Below are 6,817 nucleotides of genomic sequence, written 5' to 3' on the forward strand. Positions count from 1 at the left end.
ATTGCTGCATCAAAGTCTTCCACCTCCTCGATGAGGGTGTAGTACCCAGGGCTTACCCTTGAGTGCAGGAGATGCAGTTTCTGCTCCCCCGAGGGTGTGCCTCTAGCCGTCTCAAGGTAGCCTTTGAAACATGCCAGCCAGTGCTTGAAAATCGCCGCTGAGTTTGTCGCGTGGGGGCTGAGTTGCAGACACTCCGGCTTGATTCGGAGATCCATCCTTTCTACTTAAGTCTAGTCTATTAAATTGATGCACGATCAATAACTAATAAAACGAAGTTGTAGCACAACTGAAGGCTTTAATAGACTAGAACTGTTCCCCAGCAGCTCAGGTACAGAATGAGGGCTGCTGGGATGGCACTGACTCTTATACGCCGCCTATCTGGGCAGAGCTACATACTATACAGCCAATGGTAAACCCCCAGGTTTAACCAATGGAACTTCAGCCTCTCGGGTACTGCAATACCTGATAATACCACACAAGCAAAAGGCCAGTTGACCAATTTCGGGTGGGATTGGAACATCCTGTCCACAGAGTGGGAAGTTATGGGGAAGTTTTATAAAACATTAGATCAACCTCAGTTGAGGTATTGTGTTCAGTTCTGAGCACCACTCTTTATGAAGGATATGAAGGCTTCAAAGAGGGTGCAGAAAGGGCGGCATGTGACGCAGTGGTTAGCACTGGGACTGCGGCGCTGAGGACCCGGGTTCAAATCCCGGCCCTGGGTCACTGTCCATGTGGAGTTTGCACATTCTCCTCATGTCTGCCTGGGTTTCATCCCCACAACCCAAAGATGTGCTGGTTAGGTGAATTGGCCACGCTAAATTGCCCCTTAATTGGAAAAGAAAAATAATTGGCTACTCTAAAAGAAAAAAAAGAGGGTGCAGAAAAGATTTACAAGAATGGTTCCAGGGATGAGCTTGGTAGAAATGTTTAAAATCAGGGTCTAGACAGAAAGGAATTGTTCCAATGGCAGAAAGATCGAGAACCAGAGGACACAGATTTATGGTGATAAGGAAAAAAAGTGGCAAAATGAGAGAAAATACCATTGGTGGAGGCAGATTCATTAGTGGCTTTCAAAAGCAGATTTGATAAGCAACTGACCAGAAAAGATTTACAGGGGTGCAGAGAAATGTTTTTTAAAATTTGTTCAGCGGATGTGGGCATCGCTGGCTGGGCCAGCATTTATTCCCATCCCTAATTGCTGGGCCATTTCAGAGGGTATTTAAGTATCAACCACATTGCTGTAGGTCTGTAGTCATATATAGGCCAGACCAGTGAAGGACGGGAGATTTCCTTCCTTAAAGGTTTCATGATCATCATTAAATTTTTAATTCCATTGAATTAAAATTTCACTATTTGCCTTGGTGGCATTCGAACCCCGGTCCCCAGAGCATTACCCTGGGTCTCTTGTATTAATAGCTCAGTGACAATACCACTGCATCACCACCTCCCCTGGGAAGGGGAGTAGAAGTAGCTGAGTTGCTCTTACAGAGAACTGGCACAGATATGACAAGCTAAATCATCTTCTTCTGTGCTGTAACAATTCCATGATAACCTTTCTTTGCACCAACTTTAGATGGGTGTTCTTAGTGCATGGCATGAGCCCATCATATCACTCAAGGTCATCTGCATTCTGATTTGCATTGTCCATTCATTTGAACATCACATCGAAGGCCTTCCATCAAATATGCTGGAGCAAGTTGTGTGTACACCAAGCCCGGATGGAAAACTGGGCATCAGGAATTCATCTAGACATCAGCTATTTCTCACAAACATATATTTCCTGGTGACAGGCTGCTTGAATCATGTCAACAGTAGCTGTACCAGTAACTGGAAATTATATCCCATTATTCACTGCAGTAGAAATTAAGAGATCATTCTCTGTGAGATAACATTTGTAATATTTACATCATCTATACAGCATCTTACATGCAATTAACATCACAAAGTGACAGGGATATCAAACACAATTTGACACTGAAGTACATTGAGCAAGTGACCAAAAGATGTAGGTTTAAATGGAGACGAGAGAGAGAGATAGAGTAAGGATTTTCCAGAGTTTAAGGCCCAGGCAGCTGGAGGAACGGCCGCCAATGTGGGAATGATTAAAATATACATACATTAGAGGTATGGTACTCCATCTGAGCTTGCAAAGCAAATCTTCGTAACATTTCTCACATAGCTATGTGATATTATAAAAACATTCCCGAATCACATGGTACAGCATCACAGGCGGGCTTACATAATTGTGACATAACTGACTTCCAATAACACTCTTGCTGGGAAGAAAATGAAATTGGAAAAATGTAAACCTGAGCCCAGAAGGTCAGAAATGATTGTGTCAATATAATATATAGGCTGTCTGGGGCATGTTCTGAGACAGTAACACATCAAAAAGCAGACTTGACATTGGTAAACCATTTGTGGTTTGAGGCACCATTTCAATCACTCAGCAAGTTACAGTTCTCAGGTTGACTTATTCAAAACATATTGCAAAAAAAGGTATCGTTGTTCACAAGAAATTTGTTGCATAGCTATACACTGTAATGCACCGATACATAATTAATTTATATTGCGCTATATATATGGCGTATATTGCATTAATTTTTTTTTTTTTTGATGACTTTGAAACTTTATTTCCAATACCTGATTTTTCCAAGTTCATGACTTTTTATACTGAAAATTAAAGCAAAAAGTAAATTCACTAGAACATGTGCATCCTTACACTAACACACAAACTTTGTTTTAAATATATTCCCATTTCTTTAGAAATTTGAACAAGTATAGAAAAAAGTACAACCTTGCTTTTACTTCACAAACTATGACTTTAGACGGGATGAAGGAACTTGTAAAACACACACAATGTCACAATATTTCTTACTGGTCTCCTTACGTCCCCGCACATAGTCTTATTAAAGTAAAGCTATAGCTCATCGTGTTTCAATGGCTCGGCACTGGGTTTGATAAAGACGCCCTCCATTACAGTCCAGTAGTTGTTGGCAGTGGGGCTGAATGTGCCATGGACCTCAAGCTGGCCTCGGATTGGACGGCCATACTGTTCTCCAGTTATTGTTAGAAAGACTTGGGTGCCTGCATGCTTGAAGCGTACATCATCATCTCGCTCCCAACTGGTCCCGCTGCATTGCACGATCCAAACATCCAAGTCATCTCCTTCTCCACTGTCACCAAAAGCACTTACTTCCTGGTTTCCAGAGAGTGGTGACACAAAGTGATGACTGTGTAGGTTTCTTCCAGTGTTGACATGTGTCAGCCGTACTGACTGGCCACATTTGATCGGTATTCCTCGCTGACAAACCTGGCCGGGCTTCCCTCTCACTGTCCAGTAGCTGTTACTGTCGTCAGGTGCGTCCACCCCAGTCACAGTCTGCTGACCACTTCCAGAGCCGTACTTCACGTCGTGCGAGTGCAAGCGGACGTTGTGGCGGCCGTTGAACAGCTTGACCACGGAGCCGCAGGTCACGTACTGCAGGTCGGTGGCGGCCGAGCAGCTGAGCAGCGCGCAGAGAAGGAGGAGCGCCAGCGCGGAGCTCCGAGCTGGGACCGCCGCCGCCCTCAGCAGCATCTCCGCGCGCCCAACCGCCCGTCAGCCCGTATATTGCATTAATATTGACACCATGTACTTAGGTTTTCATACGGGTCAGTTGGGGGTGGGGGCTGCAGGTTCAAAGGTGACAGAATTTGGAGTAGAACCAGGATTTTTTATACTGAAAGGAAAAGCAAGTGACTCTTCCGACTGCTTCTAGTATGTCAACAGGGCAAGTGCTGGCAACTTTACGAGAGACCCTAGGAAGATTATGCCCATAGAATCATACAATTTACAGTGCAGAAGGAGGACCTTCAGCCCATTGAATCTGCACCGGCCCTCAGAAAGAGCACCCCTACCTAAGATCATGCCTCCACCCGATCCCCATAACCCAGTAGCCCCACCAAATCCTGTGGGCAATTTAGAATGGCTAATCCACCTAACCTGCATATCTTTGTCCTGTGGGAGGAACAGGAGCACCCGAACGATTGAGAACTGTTGTTGAGAGGATCTTACCATCTGTAAAACACATTAAAAATATTTACAAATATGAAAGGATCAGTTTTGATTTTGCAGAATTAATTACTTTTTTTTAAATTTTAGTGTACCCAATCATTTTTTCCAATTAAGGGGCAATTTAGCATGGCGAATCCACCTAGCCTGTACATTTTATTTTTGGGGGCGAAACCCACGCAAACACAGGGAGAATGTGCAAACTCCACACGTACAATGAACCAGAGCCGGGATCGAACCTGGGACCTCAGCGCCATGAGGCCGCAGTGCTAACCCACTGTGCCACTGTGCTGCCCGGAATTAAGTACTTTAAAATCATGGTGGTATACTTAATTTCATTACATGTAGGTCACTGGAGCTGGAAATACTTCTGCAAAAGTGAGAAGGTGAATTTAAAGAGTTTTCTTAAAATAATGGCAAGATATATGTGTGAACGAGACACAGCTACAAAGTAGTGTTAATGTAACACTACTTGTGACAATAATAAAGATTATTATCATCATGTGCATGCGTATGCAACAAGGAAAGGGTCCAATAAAAGTAAATGCAGATTAACAAAGAAGTTGGGCCATTTTGATTTTTTTGTATACCAAAGAAGCTACAATCCCACAATATCCAGGAGATAGAGCCAGAAGTCATAAAAAGTTTATCGAATTATAGAATAGTGTCAGTTTTCCCACTCCTTTGCCCTTTCTGCACATCCCTTCAATTGTTTCTCCTTCAAACATTTAAGCAATTCCCTTTTAAAGGTTATGATTGAATTTATCAAACAATGTATTTCAAATTCAAAAAATTCATTGAGCAAAAAAATGTTTCCCTCATGTCATTTCTGACTCTTTTGCTAATTAATCAGTTTAAAATTTGCGCCCTCTAGTTATCGATGCTTCTGCCTTGTGAAACAGTGGGTGAAATTCTCCGTTTGGGAGACTAAGTTCTCCCACTGGAGCTGAAATACATGTGATTTTTAATCTTTATTATTGTCACAAGTAGGCTTATATTAAAACCACATTGAAGTCCTGTGAAAAACCCCTCATCGTCACACTCCGGCGCCTGTTCGGGTACACTGAGGGAGAATTCAGAATGTCCAATTCAACTAACAAGCACGTCTTTTGGGACGTGTGAGAGGAAACCGGAGGACCCGGAGGAAACCCATGCAGACACGGGGAGAACATGCAGACTCCGCACAGAGTGACCCAAGCCGGGAATTGAACCCGGGCCTCTGGCGCTGTGAAGCCATGGTGATACTTACAGCAACTAAATAGGCCAATCGGAGCAAGGCTTCGAGGAGCACAGAGTGCTCAGCCTATCAAATCCAGTGATCTGAGAGGCTTTGCTCTGATTGGTCCATTTGATTTATTCCATCTCACTGTGGCTGGGTAGAAAAGCTCATGGGCAACTGTGAGGATTGATCTTGAGTTGGGAGCCAGCAGCAAAAGGAAGCGGCGAGAAGCAGCAGCGGTGGCGTGGAAAGACAGTGACAGTGGCATGGAGAGGCATTGCTGTTGCCTACAGGTGGTGGGGTCTTGGGAAAGGAATGGGAGGTTCTGGCCTGAGAGAGAGGTGGGTGTGTGTGAGAATGAGTGTGTGTGAGTTGAGTGAGTGTGAGGATGAGTGTATATATGTTTATATGTGTGTGAGAGTGAGAGAGTGTGTGAGTGAGAGGGGTGAGTGTGTGTGAGAGAGAGAGGGGTGACTGTGTATGAGAGAGGAGTGAGTGAGAGAGATGCGTGTGTGGATGTAAGAGCGAGATGTGAATTTATGCACAAGGGAGTGAGGAAGTGTACGTTTATGTGTGTGAGGGAGACAGAGTGCGTGTGTCTGATGTGAGAATTAGCTTTCCAGCATCATTTCTCCCATTGAAAATGACAAAAGTTAAGACTTATGTATTTTAAAAAATAAATCCTTTTTAATTATTAACAGCTTACCCACTCGTAAAGTGGGTACTCATTCCAGGGGTTAATTTTAAGGGTTCGTGGAAGGATGTTTTGGCCAGGGGCTAATGTGAGGGAGGCATGTAGTTGGCAAATGTATTTGTGACTGTGTGACTCTTCCTAATTCCTGAGATATAGCTAGAAAAAGACTTGTTTACATTTGATTTCTGTGTTTGCACTATTTCACAACAAAACAAGTGGCGTTGACACTATGAGAATGCTTGGTGTTCCCCAATGCATTTTGGAAGTCACTAGGAGTTCCGCAGCTTGAAACATTTGGGAAACTCTGAGAAATTGTATTTGCAGGGGCTGGTTTAGCACACTTGGTTAAATCGCTGGCTTACCAAGCAGGCCAGCAGCACGGTTCAATTTTCATACCAACCTCCCCGAACAGGTGCCGAAATGTGGTGACTAGGGGCTTTTCACAGTAACTTCATTGAAGCCTACTTGTGACAATAAGCGATTTTCATTTTAATTTCTAACTTAGCTCAGAAGAAAGGAAATGTTTCCATGTATCTTTAATTACGCAACATTTCTTATGTGGCCTCTGAGGTTTTATAATATGTAAGTAAGTAGCCCACAGAAGTAAAAAGTTGCCCACATTTGTGGTGTAAATAAAGTAATTAGCAACATCATGGAGGTCCAATGTCTGGTGATACACTCGCTTGAGATTCTCTTCCTTTATGATAGTTGAATGTCACTATTTAGGCCGTAACACATTTGGTTAAAGGCTTGTCAGGAATATTGGACTTCCTCCAGTGATGTGCCGATCCTTGGAGAATACTTCTATTGCAGATTCTTTCCAAAGCTTCTCAGGCCGTGACATGTG

General features: G+C 43.5%; 1 pseudogene; it reads right to left on the bottom strand.

Annotated features, from left to right (window-relative positions):
* Positions 1-2,604: 2,604 nt before the first annotated feature.
* LOC140411485 (stromal cell-derived factor 2 pseudogene) lies at positions 2,605-3,583 on the bottom strand (annotated as a pseudogene).
* Between the last annotated feature and the right edge of the window lie 3,234 nt (positions 3,584-6,817).

The sequence above is a fragment of the Scyliorhinus torazame genome, chromosome 4, assembly GCF_047496885.1.
Source record: "Scyliorhinus torazame isolate Kashiwa2021f chromosome 4, sScyTor2.1, whole genome shotgun sequence".
Taxonomy (NCBI): domain Eukaryota; kingdom Metazoa; phylum Chordata; class Chondrichthyes; order Carcharhiniformes; family Scyliorhinidae; genus Scyliorhinus; species Scyliorhinus torazame.